General features: G+C 41.5%; 1 protein-coding gene and 1 long non-coding RNA gene across 8 annotated transcripts in view; one reads left to right on the forward strand and one right to left on the reverse strand.

Moving 5' to 3' along the window:
• Positions 1-7912: 7912 nt before the first annotated feature.
• LOC112483566 lies at positions 7913-12079 on the reverse strand. Its single transcript, XR_003047687.1, has 2 exons — positions 10124-12079; positions 7913-8378 (listed from the first exon to the last, which is right to left on the reverse strand). It is a non-coding gene; the product is annotated as an uncharacterized LOC112483566 (long non-coding RNA).
• An 81-nt stretch (positions 12080-12160) lies between these two features.
• NFYC (nuclear transcription factor Y subunit gamma) overlaps positions 12161-19391 on the forward strand; it is a 59003-nt gene continuing 51772 nt past the window's right edge. For 3 of the 7 annotated variants that reach the window (XM_025050021.1, XM_015595184.2, XM_025050053.1), the window contains exon 1: positions 12161-12333. The gene's annotated coding sequence lies outside the window, so the exon portion shown is untranslated. The remainder of the gene's footprint in view (positions 12334-19391) is intronic. The other 4 variants (XM_025049874.1, XM_006903980.3, XM_006903979.3 and 1 more) reach the window with 2 other exon arrangements.

Here is a 19391-nt window from a genome sequence, read left to right on the forward strand (position 1 = left end):
GTCGTTAGTGTGATTGCTGTCTATGTGGTTATTTTAAAGGTCATCTCTCTTGAGTTTTTCACTCTGGACTCTACCTATATACCTCAAGTCCATTTCAGGAACAAAGGCCCAGAATTTCTTAAGCTCTGTTGACTTTGCCTTCTCCTCCTAGCTCCTTGTCTTCATTGCTCCTCATGGCCTCAACGCCACACTCCCTTCCTGGGCTTGGACGAGGGTGGGGCAAATGAGGCACCTCGGCACAAATTTAGAGAGGAACTTACTCTCAGGGGCACACAACGTGCTCCCGGCCCTGTTCCCTGCTCACACCCAGTCTCCAGCCTCTTAGGTGCTCCTCCGTGCTCACGTCTTGCTGTTCAGTCCCACTTGCCTAGTGAAAGCTCACACTGCTCCAAGGCTCAGCTCAGATGTCACCTCCTCCCGGAAGTCTACTGCTCGCCCCAGTTATTCCTGCCTCCTCCCTAGGCCAAGATGGCCTTCTGTACTCCAACAACATGATAAAGGCTGCATAGCACAGTGGTTAATGGAGCAGGCTTTGGCATCAGAGTCCTGCTGTGCTGTTTATTATCTGTGCACCACTCTCTGAGCCTGTTTCCACATATGTACAATGTGGTGCCAACTTCACAGGGGAGCTGTAAAGATTAAATGAGAAAATGTATGTGAAGCGATCAGCAGTGATTGGTGCAGGGTACTCAGTAAGTGGTAGTTATTATTACTTTGTTTATACTTCTTCTAAAGCACTCATATATTCTAATTATTTTCCTGCCTTTATCTTCACCGTATGGTAATTTCCTCAAGGCAGGGAGGAGGAGGAAGAGGAGAGGAGGAAGAAGTTGAGCATGAATGACATTTAATGGGCATTAAGATATGTCTGCTGCATAAATAAAGGAAAGACATGACAAATTCCTTGAAAAAAGTTCTGGGCAGAAAATCTGGAGCCTTGAACTCTAGTCACATGGTCCCAGGGATGGCACAGTGCCTGCCCAACTCACATGCACTGTGAAAAAGAGCTGCTCAGACCACAGACTCTGGTGGGGCCATGTTTGAGACCACTTAGCCCCTCCAGTCTCTAGACTTGAGCAGATTGGGCCAGCATCAGAGCCAGGGGTTACCATTTCATATATTAGCTGGTGACCTTTAACTAATGGCCTAGTATAACCATCTGAGACAGGCCAATTAGAGGCTCTCTTGAACCAAGAAATGGAAAGAAATTATGAGATGGCAGAGGGAATTAAAGTAGGGAGGTCAGAGACAAGCGAGCCTAGGACAGTAGATCCACGTGCAAGCCAAGATAAGAGAGAGCAGAGACCAAGAGTAAGAAGCCTATTTTTAGGTAGGGGAGAAAGGAGCAGCCCTGTGCAGAGATGGGGAGGGTGTGAGAAGGAGAATGAAGAGAACAGTGAATCCTAGACCCGCCTCATTCCTACTGGTGTTTCAATTCCAGTCCTTACAGGAAACTTTATTATATTTGAGCTAGGTTTCTGTTCTTTACAGGCCTATGAGCCTGACTCAACTTGTTATCTTGGCAAGTCTCTGCCCCTCTCTGGGCCTCAGTTTGACTAGACCATCTCTAGGTCTCCAGATCAATGTTTTCTTTGAACACGGTGCAGAGAGAATGCTTTTTAGGTTGTTGGGAACTGAATTTAGTATTAGTTACAGAGTGCAATGACATCCTGGCTCCCAAAATAGCTTGGTAGCTGGTTAACGAGCCAGTGGGAGGATTCAACACACACCTGGCTTTGAACATGAGCCCTTTTGATACAATCCGCCTTCCCTTTCCATTGCATCCTTTGTTGGATCACAAAGAAGCTGAGGAACCAGGGCTGGTGTTTCTCCAGTGTCTTTTGGTTGCTGAATGCCCTATCCTACTCCTTAACACATTCCTGGACCCACTTCAGCATTTCAGAGGATTCCAGTGCCAGGTCTGCTCCAAAGAAAGTGCCGTTCCAGAAAGAATTTGAACAAAGTAACTTTCCTTCTTTGGTGTTAAGATCCTGCCTTCCAGCTGTTTGGCTCTGGGCCTATGCCCTGCCTTCATCCTTCTAAGCTAACAACTATGTTGATAATAATACTTCTTTGCTTTTGTATAGTGCTTTGTGCTTTTCAGATCATTTTAACACTTATTATCTTACTTGATATAGAAACCTGGGGCGAATGGGCAAGAAGGAAGAGTAGAGGGAAATACCTATCATTTCTTCCATCCCATCCACCCCCTTAAAAGTTTATTTTAAAAGAATGTAAAGAAATATCCATCTGCTCTTTTTAAAACAGATGGAAATATTGAGACTGAGCTTAATTAAGTGACTTGTCCAAGATCACAGAGCGAGGTAAGGGCTGAGTTGAATCTAGGTTTCTAATCGTCAGTCACACTTAAGCAGGACTTGCCTAAGACCACTTTGCAAAACACTACCAGCCATGGCAAGGGGCCCCTGCTAGAAGTAGGATTCTTGGCACTGCTATCCCTTTGAGGCTTCTAGGAGTCAATCACAATCTTACTCCTTCAGTCCCTACAGAGACTTGGCTACCCCTTAATGGTTTGGATAGCATCAGAAACCCACACAAGTAAGCCAGGTTAGATGTAAAGATTTAGTAACAGTTTCCCAGTTATTGGCAAGGATAAATGCCATTGGAAGAGTCAGTTTTCTTGTTTTGATTACAGAGCACTTGGTAGAAGGTAAGACAGAAAAGGCTGGAAACCACTGGTCTTACTTTCCATCAGCACCTCTGAAAAAGTGGAAGCAGAGGTAATAGTCGCTGCCCCTCCTCCCTTACTAAACTCTCCTTTGTGCATGGACACACTTTCCTAGTCTCTCTGTTTTGGGTCCCCTTGCCAACCTTACTCATTGCTGAACTCCTACCAGTCATTCTGGAGCCTGTCCCTCCCAGTTACAATACGGAGTCAAGTTATCTTGGGAGGCAATAGTAGGTTCTCCATCACATGGTTCTAATAGTTAGAAGTAGGTGAGGAAGCAAAAGGAGTAGATTTTCTCCAGGGTCTGCCCTTGCTTCTTTCCTAGCGCCCCAGCAGAGAGCTTACTGTGCTTCTCTTGTGGCATCGCCCAGTCCAACAACTGCAAACAACACAACTGGGAAATTAGCCATGGCAGTCAGCTTATCGCCTCGCCAGGGAGCACTGTGTCAGACAGGATGAAGACAAGTAAACAGAAAATGTGCTTGGAATTTCAAACAGAGGAAATTTACTTCAGAGAACTGGTTAGAAACCTGTCAGCTTAAAGGAGCAAAAGGGTAAAGTGGGCAAACTGGAAATTAGTAGCTGTAGGATCCTTCTACCACCCGTAGGCCTGGATCAAATGCAACGGTGTTACTGGACCCAGAATGGCATTTGCTGCTGACATTGCCAGAGGATTGTTTTTGAAATGTTGCTGCCGACAGAATTTCCAGAGGTCACTGGAGCCTACAGCTACTCACTGCTGCCCCTCCAGTACCACTGATACTGTTGGAGCCCATGGCAGTAGCCTATCACCACAGGAAACACTGAAGGTCTCTGAGCCCATAACCACCAGCTGCTTGCTGCTGCCAGTCTCAGGTAGATGCAGAGAGAACAATGGCTTCGCCTCTCCTCCTGCCATCTCATCTCCAGCCACACAATTTCCCACCTGTACTCTCCATTGGCTGAATCTGACAGGAAGCCAGCAGGCAAGGGGAGTCTGGGAAATGTAGTTTTCAGGGCCCAGCAATCTTCAGCTCAAAGCAGAGCATGGAAAGGCTAGAATGGAGCTCAGAGCAAACAGGCCATCACAAATGAAACTTTCAACTAGTTTTGTCACCTTAAAGGCTATAGGTATTGGACATTAGTTGATTACCTCTTCTTTCCATTTCCCCCTTTCCAATAGCCCCCTGCGTTCCTTTCCAGGATCCATATATTTCCAGGAAGCCAACTCTTTCAGGGTAGAACAGGGCTGAGCCAGTCAATCCCACTGGCCAATCAAGTGAATCTTAGGGTTTTGCTGAAAAGGCTGACACACACACTCTTTTCCTCGCTAATCGTGAATGAAGAAGTATGCAGCCCCTGGGATCTCTGATGGCAGTCATCTTGGGACAATGAGGGGAGCTGAAACCCTCCAGGAAGAAAGAGTAGCCCTAAAGACTAGGAGATTAATTTGGGGGTACATATGGAACCCACATGCCATAGGCACTGTTTTGGAAGACCTGGCATAGTTGATCAGGCCCATGCCCCTTAGGGTGCCTATTATCTGCTCACAAAGCAAGACCAGTTTTCAAGCATGATGGAAAATTCTGGAAGAGAAAGAAAGTTTTAGGAATCAGCTACTTTCCCATGGTCACATCCTGGACCAATGGCTTTTAAATATTTTTTACTGTACCCTCAATAAGAAATATATTTTACAGTGTAACCAGTACACATGTAGCTGTGTGTATAAAAAAGTTTCACAATAGTTTTCTCAGTATTTACCCTTGCTATATGCAATTAATGCAAATTTTCAGTTGTATTCTATGCCATTTCTGAAATAAAACTGGTTGCAAACTTCTAAATGATTTCATGATCTACTAATGGATTATGACTTGCAATTTGAGAAACACTACCCTATATATACCATGCCATCATCGATTGCTATAAAACTTAACTCTTGATTTTAAGCATCCTAACCTTTACTATTTTTTTTTTTTTGCTTCTGTATAAATCATATTCTCTGTCTTCTCTTGTTCTGAAGGAAAGTCACAGTGTCCCATCTCCTGTCAAAGGCCAACCTTTTCTCAGCCTGTGCTGAAGACCCCAAGAACTTACATCTGCAGATATTCTCTCTGTTTTGCATTGTCAAATTCTACTTGTCTACTGGAATATTTAGTTTGCAAAATTGCTCTAGAGTCGCTCTCCTTAAAACCAAAACCAACCAAACAAAAATCTCCTTTTGACCTCGTTTCAACTCTTGCTTTCTTCAATCAAACCAGAGTAGACATGGTTGAATGAGACAGAAAGCAGAAGGGTGGCTTGGAGGGGAACTCAGTAGAAAGGACGAGGACCTTAGCAAGAAGGCAAGTAATGGGTGTTGAAGGGAGAAGAAGGCATTGAGATTTATGTGAGTGAAAGAAATTAGAAGTGAATTTCAACCCCAGAACTACTTTCCTTAACTCTCCTTTTGAGAATCCTGCTCCCTGGATCCCAAATCTTTGTTGCTGGAGCCTGGACTTTGGAGTCAGGTAAGTTCAAGTTCAACACTGGCTTTGAGCTGGCTAACTTTGGATAAATCACATCTCTTCTATAAGTTTTCTCATCCATAAAATTAGTCTAATAAAACCTATCTCATTGAGTGGGCCTAAGGATTAAATGAGATCAACACATGTTAGCAATTATTATCATCAAGGCCTTGCCCATGCTTATGCAAAACCTTACTCCCTCACTAGTAATAATTACCATGGTGACCACTCGTGGAGCAAGTCCTCTGTGCCAGGCAGTGTGCTAAGGGCCTTACAAATTGTTTCCAAGCCAAGAAGGGTTCCCTGGCACCTTCTCACTGCAGAGTTTCTCTCTCTGATAACTTAATTAATATTTCTAAAGTAAATGCAAAGCACCAGGGAATAAAATGGCTTACTTGCATTCATTCATTCTATAAATGTTAATTAAGCACCTACTACGGTGCCAGAAACTTACTAGATAACTGGGGATACCAAGATGAACAAGGTCCTGAACATTGAAGGACTTACAATCTAGTCACACAATAAGTACTAGGTAATGAAGGTATGTAGGTGAGACGTTCTTTCCTTGTGGCTTCCTTGGTCTAGGCAACACTATCTTTGACTCCAGAACCCACAACTGACAGTGTTTCTGATTCTGTTCTTCTGGCTAGACCTTGGACCCCTACCTTCAGGACATGCTTTTTAGTTCTCAGCTTCCCATGTGGCCACCAGGATGAAGAGAACATGTTTGTGTTCTCTATCTCTCCCTGCCTGGTATCCCCCTCCAGAGAAAAGAAAGTTATCAGGTGTCTAAAAGACAGGTAATTGCTGGTCTGGCTTTTATGCCATGACACCTTTAACATTCCTGTCTCAATTCACTCATTGTCTCCAAATTGCCGAATCCAACAGACTGTTTGTCCCTTTACAGATATTTTGTCTCTTTCTCTCATTTTGGCATCACATACCATTTCCTGTTCTTTATATCTTTTCACATCTATAGTTAAGTAGACTGTTCAGCTCATGCCACTATGAAGTAGAGTTGGGACTTGAACCCAGTTCAGGCTGACTCCAAAGCACACACTATAATCAATGCTCTGTGCTACCCTCCCAAGATCTAGACCAATTGTCTAGATCTGTGCTGTCCAACACGTAGTCATTAATTACATATAGCTATTTAAATTTAAATTTAAATAAAATAAAAATTTCAGTTTCTCAGTAGCAGTTTACAAGTTGCTAAATAGCCACATGTGGCTGGTGGCTACTATACTGAACAGCACAGATCTAAAACATTTCCACCACTGTAGAAGTTCTACTGAATAGCATTGGTGCAGGTAAGTGTAGGATAGCATTGGGTTAGACAGTGTTCTGTCTTCTGACCTCTTCTTTTTATCCTCTTTTCCATTATTTATTCTCAGAGAGTGGGCAGCCATTGTTTGGTCTGCCCAACTCTCCAGTCCCACTTTTCTGGAAACTGTTATTCTACCCTGCACCTTGCTATTACATACCTTTGTTCCGTGTTACAGTGGATATGGCCATGTTTATACATTACCCTGTGGCTCCACCCTCGCCCACAACAAAGTTGATTGGTTCAGGGGTGGACACTTGGCCAAATCTAGCCCAAGCAGCAGCTCTTTTCCCCAGGAATTCAAAATTGAACCTAAAAGTCAAGTCACCTGGCTGATCTCTTGACTGGAGGTGACCTGGGATCCATGGGTGACCATGTTTTCTTTTATTTGGATTGGGAAAACTGGTCTTCAGAGAGATAAAAAATGACAAAACAGTTACACCTATTTGAGACAGTTAGATCTAGGAACTCAGAGGATATCAGGGCTCTGTATCCCTCTGTCTGTGTGTGTTCTGCCTTTCTCTGTGATGCCTTCATGCTCAGGCAGGCTCTCTCCATGAAGCAGAAGTGATAGCCACTGACATATCTTTACTACTCAAGATCTCCAGAAGAAAAGTCATCTCTCCTATATTTCACATCTTTAGGAAGGCTTTGCTTATCTTAGTTTGAGTCATGTGCCTATCTGTTCAGAAACTGTGACCCGAAGAAGGGATTAAGAGCTAAAGCTTTATGTGGGATGCACAGTCCTAGAGCAGTGAGAGTGAGAATGGGGAAATAGGAAAAGATGGGAAACAATACAAGCAAATGTTTGCTGGTTACTTCTTCACAAGACACAGCTAGTCTTCTGACAGGCACACCCACCTGGCAATGCAGAATGTCTCTAGACAGGTTACACAGAGAAATTATACCTTAAAACAGTCCATCAGAGGAAGGGAGAGTAGGTTGTTGTATCCTGCTCCTTTCTCCCATTGGTCAGTTTGCCCTATGGGTAGTTAACTCTCCTGTATTTCCAAGTTGCTTTGCTGGCCCCTTTAGGAGCTGCTCAGAAAGCCAGGTCTCATGCTCTGTGGGGTGCTGTGTCATCAGGGTCTGGAAGGTGCAAGAGAAGCCATAGAATCCATGTTTGCAACTAGTTGGCCTCAGGCAGCAGGACTGTGAGGCCTCACTCAAGAGTTGGTTAGCTATGTCTGCAGTTGAGGCAAACCACGTAGCTTGTGGTCTGGGAGCCAAATGGCACTGAGAGACTCTAAGGAGCCACAGGGCCAAGATGTGGGGATCATTATGACTCGTCAGCCTGGGTCATATGCTTACCCCATGGCTGAGGCAGTATAGAAGTGATACTGTGATAGAAGCTATCTCATCCTCCCTCCCCTTGTGTCAGTTCAGATCGTCAGAAAATCAGACACTAAGACAGGATTAAATGTGAAAAATTTATTATGGAAAACATCCATGAGAGAAAATGTGCAGGAGCCAGGGAAGACTCAGAGATAACCATCAGACAGTGATATAGCTCTGACCCTAAGTAAAGGAGAAAGAGAAGGAAGGAGTTCAAGGTGGAAGTGCTTTAGACTGCAGTGTGGCTCTAAGAAAAGTTTGGTAAGGTCTTTGAGGAGTCCTTGAGCCAAAGTCATCCACCAGAGGAGGAAAAAAGCCTATCCTAAAACTCCTGCTGTGCTTAGTCACTGGCCAGGAGTAGTCTGTGGGAAGTGAGGCCTAGGAGTTAAGGGTGATGGATTTCAAAGCTTAGCGTGGATTTCAGAACTGAACAGCTGGGCTGTTGGTGAATTATACTTCCCCCAGTTAGAGACATGAGAAATGCATTCTCGTGGCCGCATACCCTCCTGGCCCAGCACGACATACAAATGAAGGATGATTCTACAATCTAAAAAAAAAAAAGAAAAGAAAAATAGAATGGCATTATCAGTTGAAAGAGCAAGGGTGTTGAGCAGGCAAGACAACAAATGTCCATCCCATAGCTTATAATGTCCTGCTTGTAAGTCAAACTCTATATGTCCAAATCTGAATTCATGACTTTCTATATGCTCTGGAGAAGTCTTCATCTTGAACTACTATCCTCCAGGTGCGAAACCTGTGAGTCACATTAAACACTTCTTTATCCCCATCCCAACAGTAGCCAATCAATAGTCAAGTCCTTTCAAACCCACTTTGTCAATATCACTTCATATTCGTATCCTCTTCCCTTCATTCTCATTGCTACTGATATGTTCAGGCCTTCATTCCATCTTGCCTGAACTATTGTGGAAGTCTCCAACTGGTCATTTAGCAACTCTTTTCCATCCTACTTTCTCTGCCAGATTGTCTTTAAACACAGTTTTGCCCACATCACCCCCCTTTGTAAAAACTACCATTGAGAATGTATGGGACAATCAGAAAATTCTGGAGATGGATTGTGGTGATGGTTGCACAATGAGAATGTACTTAATGTCACTGAACTATACACTTAAAAATGATTAAAATGGTAAAACAACTCTCCATAGTAGAAAAATAAAGCCCAAGAGCCTTAACCAGACCTTAATATATCTTTCTAAACTATTGTTCTTCCTATTCTTACTCTGTATTTCCTCAATTAATCCCTGGCTTCCTTTATTTGCTCTAGTTGCCGTCTACACAGAGCATGCTCTTCCCCTAATTCTACCTATTTTTCAAGACCCAGTTCAAATGTCACATCCTTGCAAAGCTTTCCTGAACTCCTCCCATATTTCATACTAAGTGGAAGTAATCCTTCCCTTTTTTGAACTCCCACAGCACAGTGAATCATCTCTTTAGCACTTAGTGCTTTTCTTTTAGATCAAAGAAGGGACACAATGAGATAGAGTGTAGCTCAAGGTCATCCAATTGGCCCTCTTGACAGGTCCCTCTACAGTGCCATAACCTTAAGGAATTTACCATCATCCCAGAACTGGTGTTCTGCCTTGCAAACTCAGAAGCCTGATTTTAATAGCAAAGAGTAGAACCATCTCTCAGCAGGGTTCTCGTATTCACTAAGCTCACAGAAACTGATAGTTACATAAACCAGAATCCAACAGACTAAATGAAAAATGTAGGTATCAAAAGAGCTGGAATTCAGTAGGTGGCAGATCACTAAATTGTCCCTATAGGAAAGGCATTTGCTGAGTGGGCAAAATCACACCAGAAAAAACACATTGGAGCATTTCTTAGCTGAGGCAGCCTGAAATAGTTCTTAGCCATTACAGGGATGACATGGACAAGGAAATCCAAATGCTCAGGTCAGCTTGACTGAGACAGGGCTTAGAGGTGTAATGCTAGTGCTTGACTCTCTGCCTTGTTTTGGGCTGTCATGGCTAATTAAGTCCTTTGGTTCACAGATTCCCTCTGCAAACAGGATATAGCATGATTGGTTAAGATTGATTAAGCTTCCTTTTATTAAATTACAATCACATTTGCCTTCTTGAGATTCCTCCCATATGACCTGGATCACAGTGTGCTTTTTTGATGCTGTTTGTAGACAAGCTCTTGGCTTACCTCCACAGGTAGCTAATTCCAGGGCTGCATTAGTCAGTTTAGGCTAGCTAGGTTATGCTGCAGTAGCAAACAACTAAAACAATCTTTGTGGCTTACAATAACAAAGGTTTATTTCTTACTCACTTTACATATTACATGTGTCAGCTGTGGCTATGCACATCTTCACTCTGGGACCAAAGCTGAAACACCTCTATTTGGGATATGCTGCTCTCACGATGAGGAAAAAAAATATGGCAGAATCATGAGATAGCCTATGTATTTCTGCTCACAAGTGGTTCATGCCATTTCTATTCACATTTCATTGATTAAAACAAGACCAAGGTTGATGACATTAGAGTAAGAAGTATAATCTCCTAGGGACAGGCCAGATATTATAATATAATGTATTATAATAACTATTATCAGTTAGTCTACCAAAATAGTGAAATACTTTCATACTAGCTGGTAAATTAGCTGCTGTCCCAAACCTCCTGACAACTCCCATCCCCTGGGATTCTCTCGGACCTACTATTCACAAACTAGCAACTGAGGGGTTAACACCTAGCACACCTAGCACGCCTAGCACAGGATAGCTCCAGGACTTCAAATCTGTTAGATTGATGCTTGAGAACTACCTGTTGTTAAATATGTTGGCTAATATCCTCTACTATGTAAATTTTTATTAGTTTAATTCTGAGGGCAACCTGATTTCAGGCTCTTGGAAAGAAACCAAATACAGCCCCTATGTGCTGTCAATAAATACTTTTAATAATAATACTAATTTGTGCTGCTTTCTACACATTTTGACATCTTTTGCAAATACAGTATATGGAATAAATGCTCAGTAAATATTTGTAGACTTACCTAGTTTTTTCACATATTTGTAGACTTACCTAGTTTTTTCACATTTTTTCACAAGTTCAACTTATCTATCTCAACATACTATTTTGAGTTTCCATTTTTAATTTCTTATGCCATTTCTCATGTCTGAAAATGTCTTATCACTAACCTCTTTATAACATATTTGCAATTTACAAAGCACTCCCCCTTACACTCCCAGGAGGTAGGGATTAGGTCATTTTACAGATGATGAAATTGAGACTCAGTGAAATCAGGTCTTATAGCCAGTTAGGTTTCATTCATTCATTCATCAAATATTTATTGAGTGCCTAAATTTAGATTTTTTAAGGTTGGATTTGAGAACAATTTTCCTGAATTCAAGTCAAGAGTTTTATTCCACTATTCTCAGCTACTTGATCATCAGGGTCATGAACTCCAAGGAAAGAATAAGTCTGTTGATTTTATTACTGAGGACCACTAAGACACACAAGTATCAGAAAGGCTCCAAGGTCATTTGTAAAATTCAAGGTAACCACCAGCAGGAGCAATCTCATTTCTCTCTGTACTTGCTACCTAATGCCCTGTCTCACTGTAGATTCCATTCAATACATATTTGATGAGTGCATCTACAGGTTTCAGAGGTATTCAAATTGAGTTTTGACACTACCTGTGGAAACTTGATCAAGTTAGCCCTTTCGAGCTTGTTTTATCATTTGTAAAATAAAAACAATACTAATGTCCTAGAACTAAGCTGTTGTGGAGATTAAAGAGATAAAGTATGTAGTGCTCACTGTAGCTGTGGTTTCTAATTCTTTGATAAAGTTTCAAACTCTGCATTCATATGAGAAAAACAATGTCTATGTCGATGTAAGATTACAAGCTGACCATTCTTGGACGTGCTGTTCTTTATTCTGGAGTATATCGTTTTACAGTTTTGGTGTTAAATCCCCTCTTTTACGGTACTGGTACCTATTTTTTTCAACAACACACTTAATCTGGCCTCCCCATGTCGTCCTTCGTCCCTCAGCTCTTTCTTCCCAAATTAAAAATACACACATATTCCTGAGCCCCGTCTCGAAGAGGAAAGAAATGCACACACACAAACTCCTAAAAATTAAAAGTGTGCGCACCACAGCCCAAACCCAAAAGCATAGAACGCCCTAAGGAGGTCACCAGGCAACGCCTTCGGCTCCCGGAAAGAAGGGCGGAGTCAGAAAGCTCAGATATCTTTCCGCTTCACCATGTCGTCGTCCCTTCCCAATTCTCGCGAGACTTCAAGCAACTCAGCTTCTGCGCATTACAAGTCACTGCGAGTGGAGGCGCCAAGGGAGGGGGAGGAGAAGGGGGGACGGTGCAAACGGCGTGGCCGCCATCTTGTTTGTACCCCCGCTTCGCGCGCGCTGTTCTCCGTGACGCACGCTTCCCCTCCCCTCCGCGGTGCCCAGGCCTCTGCATTGCCCTACTCCGCAGGAGCGCTGGGCGGCTCCTGCTCTTCCTTGGACTCCTGAGCAGAGGTGTGTAAGTGTGCGGGAGCATCTGCGGGAGGGAAGGTGAGAGGTGAGCGGCGGCGGCGCGGGGGGGAGGGGCAGCGCTTCCCGCCTTTGGCGGAGACCTCACTTCCCTCGCGCGGCCGCTGCTGTAGTTCGGTCCGGCCTGTCCGCCGCCATGTTGTGTTCTCGCCGGGGTTGCCGCTGTCGCCGCCGCTGCGCTCGTGGGGTCCGTGCGCCTAGTCGGCCCGGCCCGCGGGCTTTCTCCCATTGGCGGAAGGCGACGGCGGGGGGGCTCGCTCGTGATTGGTCGGTGGCAGGGAGGCCGCGGACCTGGTACCTCATTGGTCGCGCTGGCTCCGGCCTAGGGAGTGATGAAGGAATCTGAGGCTGCAGGGATTCGCGGGTCTGGGGCTTGGGCTGCAGGTTGATGACCCCCCTACGGCGCAGGCGTAGGGCAGAGGCTGGGGGTCAGCCTAAAGGCCTTAAGGGAGGAGGGAGGGTGTTGTCTGGCAGGTACTTTGGGGTAGCCTGTGCAGGGCCTGAAGTAGGAGGCCCTCCTAATTCCAGAAGTAGCTTCCGTGGAACATGCAGGGCCCAGGTTGGGGGCGTGCAAGCCCCAAGGGTGCCAGGCTTGGAAACACTGAAACCCGAGTTACAGGCCGAGAGTATCTTCGAGATCCAGGGGTACTAAACTTATAGAGTGTTAACACAGTTTGCAAATGACCCTGATTTCCATGGATACCAAGTCTGAGCGCATGGTATAGGAGAAAAGGTATCAGGGCCCTAAGGACATATCTGAACGTTAGGATCATCAGGGAAAAGCTGAGGTTTAGGTGGAGCTCTGGAGTCCAAAGTTACCAAACTTGGAATGTGATGTGAGGAGGAAGTAAACAGACCCAGCCTGAGGGAGAGATCCTGTTGGGTAGGTGTGCCCGGTCTTAATAACAATGCCAAGCCTACAAGGCATAGCATTTAGTAGTGACAGGTCTATAGGAGTGAGAAAATACGAAGTATTTTTTGGGAACATTTTCAGACTTAGTAGTTATATAGTAAGAGAGCAATTATAGGTTATTAGGGCCCAGGACCATGCAGCTAATTTTGAGGTGTTCTCTTTCAAGCTTTCTTACTCTAGGGAGGATACAGGTCAGGGCCGAGTTTGCAAAGCTACACTTTCCAGCAAACATTAGACTTAGTAATTATTTGTTGAATGGATATCGTTAGGTTCCTCTTAAAGAGAGCTTGACAGGGATCCTGGATCTTGGCTTCTTTCTTTTTATATATGTGCCTAAAAAATACACTGACCCTCATATGCATTTTTAAAATTACATATGTATGTATAAAAAAGCCTGGAACAAAAACTAGTGCATAGCTTTTTGCATCTTGTCTGAAGTAAGGAGACTTGTCACCACTTTCTAGTTCATGTTTCAAAAAGCTTTTGTTGCCATTGAGAGTTGTTGGAGTCAGCTTCTTAGGGATGCATTCAGTTTCCATTGAATGGTAACTTGGTTTGTTTAATATTTGCATCTTACAAGATTTGCGATCAGGGAAACACATTTGTGTTGTTACTATGTTTTCCTAGTTTGTTTTTCCTTGTCTATGTTAGGTGTTTCAAGCTTTAGATAGATGTTGCACTTCTGTATTCGTACCAATTTCAAGAAATTCCTGTGGTTTTCAGATTCGGTCAGTTTTATGTGAATGTACCTAAAGTTTTGAGAGAGAAGTAGTACTTTCTTGTAGTAGAAGAAGGAGATTGACATTTTGGGGCATATTTAATACACATTCCTGTTAGATACAGGCATTATCATTTCCAATTGCAGATAAGAAAGTTGAGAATCAGAGAGGCTAAGTAGCTTGTCCATTTCAGTGGTCGAATTGGGATTCAAATCCAAGTTTTCTTATGTCAAAGTCTGTAGTTTTATCTGCTACATTATACTGTCAACATAAACTTGACTAGTCAAACTCCTGGGTAGTTTTAAATTTCAGAGTGGATCATCTTTCTTTGATTTCTGTTTCAAAGATCCAGACCACAGAATGGTAATCCATTTGAATATGGATTCTTCAACTAGGTATTTAAATCTTACCTATTGGTTTCTATTGTGAAGGGAGAGATTTACAAAGTAAACTGAAATTTTCCTGAACTCAGGTAGATAATGGGGAAAAATATGTACAGAAAGTTTCAAGAATCTGCATTCTTTAAAACCAAGCTTCATCGGCTTTCTGTTTATGGAAGTGATTAATGCCCAGCAGTAAGGGACTACAGTGTGAAAGAGCTCACTAGGGAGCTTTTTCAAACATCATAGGTTCTTTAGGATGTTTGTCTCCAAACACAGAGACTTATCCAAAAGCCTAGTGCCTTCTTCAAATTGTGGGATAATGATTCTATGATGTGTTTATCCTGAATGATGTATCAAGTTAAAACTGATACAATAATATTACATAGAAATCTTTAAATAATTCAGGTTTCAAGGGGAGACCAAAGAACTGGATGTCTTGCTTTGTTTCATGATATGATTAGGTGAGGGTCTCCTCCCTTTTATTTGCAGTTACATTGTAGTGGGGTAATAGGGCTTGCCATGCATTTTGTATGTTGATCATCTCAGCTTCATTTGGCCCAGTATTTAAGTTAACCAAATACAAAGAATGTTATGGCATCCTTAACCAAGTTTCTTTTTTAGTAAGTCTGGGCAAGTTTACAAAAATGTTAATATACATGTATCTTTTTTATTCAGTAAACATTTCTTGACTACCTGCTCTTCAACACTAGTGACCAACTTCATTCCGCATTAGCTCCTTATACCCATGACCACTTGCTGGGCTTTGTTATCATTTTGAATTGACCACCTTAGAAATCTTGAACTCCCAGGAGGTCTGAGTAGGTCAGAATTTATAATAAAAACCTGTGAACATCAGCTTTGTCTTCTAAGCAGAAATCATACTAGTGCTTTATACTTTACAGACTGAGTCCATATCATCGTATTTGATCCTTATGACAAATAATTCTATTACCTCATTTATTCTTACACATTTTCCATTTGGTCAAAACTGATTCATTGTACTAGAAAAGATATGAGGGTTCTTATTTCCATTTACAGAGAATGGAGGCAAAGTGACATGAGGGGCCATGCTAGGTGACATTTTGAGGCAATTTTGAAATTCACATCTTATCTTTTAGTTCAAGGGTACTGAGCCACTAAAAATACTCAGAAACAATATAGTTACTACATTTTATTGAGTGCTTACATTGTACCAGCTAAGGTATAAATGTTTTATATATATTATCTTCGTACAATATGAGGTAGATACTATTACCATCCTCAGTTTTACATGTGAGGAAACTGAGGAGGTAAATAATTTGCTCAAGGTCACAGAGCCAGTAAGTGGCAGAGCCCAGATTCAAACATAGGTCTGTAACTCTAACTCAGACATAGTTTGTGGAGCCCTTTCTCTTAAACACTGTGTTCTCTTGATCATAGAAAATTATGAGAAAAGAAAAATCCTTGCATTTTAGCTCAGGAAGTGACCTTTGATTCTTTCAGGCATTACCTTTGTAGTGAGGCCCTACATAATAATGTAGTGACCTTGACAAGGTCACTTAGCTATGCAAGGGCAGAGCCAAGTCTAGGCCAGTACACTGGATTCCCAGACCAGTACTCATCTGGACAGCATTTCCTCTCCTGTGGAATCATTGACTTGATGACAGAGATGCCTCTAAGACATTTTTGCATTTTGACAAGTTTGCCTCATTCACAGGAGGGAGAATAGCAGAGGGCATTATTAGGTTCACAAGTGACCTTCTTGAGGTTAGTTCAACCTTAGGTATATAGTCTATGAAGAACATTCCTTAGCCAGCAAGTTGTTCTTTTTCATTCTCTTTCTTGTGTTTAAAGCAAACTGAATTATCTGATGTCTTACAGCCTCTTCATTTTGTTTATTCAGTTTTTCATGCATGTGCTGTGACTAGTTAGAAAGGCTACAAGGTTATTTTTATATTTTCCCACAGAGACTCAAAGTACCACATAACATAATGTAAGTCGATTAATTGTAAGAGGAAATGGATTTAAAATATTTTGGCCAAAGAGTGTCTTTAGGAGGGGCCAGTGTAGTTGCTGACATTGGGAGTCAGACTTGGGAAAGAATTCTGTCTTTGCAGTGAGTTTACCCTCTGTGTAAACTGGGGGTCAGATTCTTAACCTGTTTGAGCTTTAGTTTCTTCCTGTTGTAAAGTAATGGTAATGATACTTATAGAGTAATTATAAAAAATGAATACAATAGCATATGGTAGGTGCTTGTCATTAAGTGGACCCTTCTTTTTAGAACAGCATAAAGTCTCTCTGGACAGCCAGTTAGAATTCTCTGATGAGGAGGCCTTTTGTAATTGTCTACTCTGTTGTGTACAGTAAGATTTTCTCTTGACATGAAAGACATAACCTAATTTAGTTGTGCTGTTGTGGTTCAGGAGTTTGTTTTAGGGTTAGATTGTCTCCCAATCATCTTTATTAATCCAGGTGCTGAGTAGTAATGATTCTGATGAGATGAAAACTTTTTCATATTTGCCAAGTATCAATGATTATTGAAATCAGAATAACCAGAAAGAAAGAAATTTGCATTATAACCGTTAAATTTTTTTTTTTTAATTGTAGAAGTTGTCAGTTGAAGTTGGGACTGTCAGTTTGGTTTATGGTCATCTGGGTAACATTTTCTTTGAAATAAGCAGAAAGGCAACATTGTTGGAATAGTTCAGGGAAAAAATCTCTTTGCCTGCAGAAATTTTTGCAAGGTTGCAGTATTTGTCACACTTCTCCGTGTTTTAGCAGTGTTGTACCTGATAGCAGTGAGGCAACATCTGCACTCATTTTCAGCATGGGAGTTGTATTTTCTATTTTGGTTTAAGTTTTTTTGTTTGCAGACAGATTACTTCTAAATTCAGTGTTCGTTCTTTTATACAGCGAAAACTTTCCAATGGGTAAACTTCAGGGGCAGTTTAGAGAAAAGGACTAGTCTAACCTTTGCATTTGAATGTGTCCAGGAGAATAGGTTTAAATTAAAGGTTCAAATCTCCATGTTTTTTTAAAGAATATTCTCTATTTAAAAGTCAACAGTATATAGTTATAAACCAGATTCAAGAATTATTCTAAATACATTCATGGGTATGAGCTATAAATAGTGATCTTGATCAGTGCTTCAACAAATGCTTCTGTGACTCATAGGAAATACATTGGACTATAGAATGTTTTGTATCATGTCATTGGTTAAAATCTATTAGAGTTACTGAAGGTTTTTACAATCCCTAGTATACTAATAACCTTTTCCTTGGGAGCTACAAATTGTCCAGTGATCTATACGAAGTAAGATTCTTTGCCCAATAGAAAACATATCCCCTCACCAGTGGCATGATCTGTCTGTTTAAAAGAAAAAGTACATGCCATCTGCACAGTTGAACATCTGTCATTTTTAACTGTCTTAAAAATTAATACTGTACCTGGAAGGTAAGTCGCTTAAATTTACTCATTATCAGATGACAAAGTTGGGGCCTTTTAAAAAAGCAAAGCATATTTAGTTGGCAATAATTTGGGAGGCAGAGGATTGCTATTTATGGTGATATTTAATGCCATTTTCAGTAGAACTAAATTAAAAAGGTAAAATGCCATAATATATGTAAAACTAACCATTTTGGAAGGTGGTCAGAATAGAGTTGCCTATATTCTTTTCATTCCTATATTCAGAATAGAGTTGCCTATATTCTTTTCATTTTTCAATTTACTAACATTTGTAAATTGACTTAGAGCAGCATTTCCCAAGTTTTATTGAACATTAGTTCTTATACAATGCTAATAAGTGTCCTCTGGGGATGAAAAAAGGATTCTTGACAAAATAATGGCCAAAGCGAAATGCATTTCTTTACTGCAGAATTAGTATTGAGAATTTTTGTACTCATGTGCCTTATGACTCTTTAGAAGAAGAAATCATACATTATGCAGTGTTTCTCAAACTTCTTTGGCCGTGGAACCCTATTTGTAAGAACATCTAATAAACATTTTATGTTATGACTGGCATGTAGTTGAGCCCAGTTGAGCAGTTCTGGTGTAGAGAGTTTATGAATAAAAACATGAATCCTTTTGTATGGGATAGTTTGGCCATTAGTAGGAAAGCATTTTTCTGAGACTATATTTAAGGTATGTTTCCGAGATAACATAGACTCTTGGGATGAATGTGATTTTAAAGGTCATCTGATCCAATTGCCAATAACAATTAGTAGCAGCTACCATTTTTTGGAGCATTTGCTGTTTATCAGGGACGGTGTTGTTATTCTACATACATTTATTAACCACTGGTCTTAAATGATTTTTTTTATCTTAATATTTCTCATTCCTCTACTTTTCAACAGCTTCACTACTTTCTCCAGTAACTAGATTACTGCAGTGTCCTGTTTTCTGTTATCTCACTAGAGTGCTGCCACTCTCCCACCCCATCTCCTTCTCCACATTTTACCCAAAAAGATCTTTTAAAAGGATAATCTGATTGTGCTTAAAACTCTTCAGTGGCTCACCATTGTCCTCAGAGTAAAATTCCAGTATCTTCGCCTTTTCCAGCCTTGTTTACTTTCCTAACTTTACTTCTAGCCTTTTGCTTCTGGGCTGTTGCCATACCAAACTACAGGCGTTCCAGGAATGTAATCCTTCTCTATCAGCTCCAGGCCTTTGTACATGCAGTTTGCTTATCTATCTAAGTAGGTTTTTAAATCTCCCAAGAAGCCTTCTCTGACTAGCCTGAAACTGAGATAGGCTCTGCTTATGTCCTGTATTATGCTTTTGCCCCTGTTGTAATTCTTAACACATAGCACTATGGTTGCCTATTTTAATTTTCCTGTATGTTATAATAGACTTTAATCCCCTTGAGGACAAGGACTGTCTTGTTTAGGATCCCCAGATCTTAACACAATGCCTACACATATAAGTACTTATTTGAATGAATGAAAGTATCCTTAATCCTTATAACCTTGCAAGACCTTTTGTAGTTTAAGAAATTGCCTTAGTGGGGTTAAGTAACTTGCCCAGGGTTACTCAGCTAAAAAGAGGTGGGTG

This window comes from Pteropus alecto, unplaced genomic scaffold (genome assembly GCF_000325575.1).
Source record: "Pteropus alecto unplaced genomic scaffold, ASM32557v1 scaffold170, whole genome shotgun sequence".
In the NCBI taxonomy this organism is placed as follows: Eukaryota; Metazoa; Chordata; class Mammalia; order Chiroptera; family Pteropodidae; genus Pteropus; species Pteropus alecto.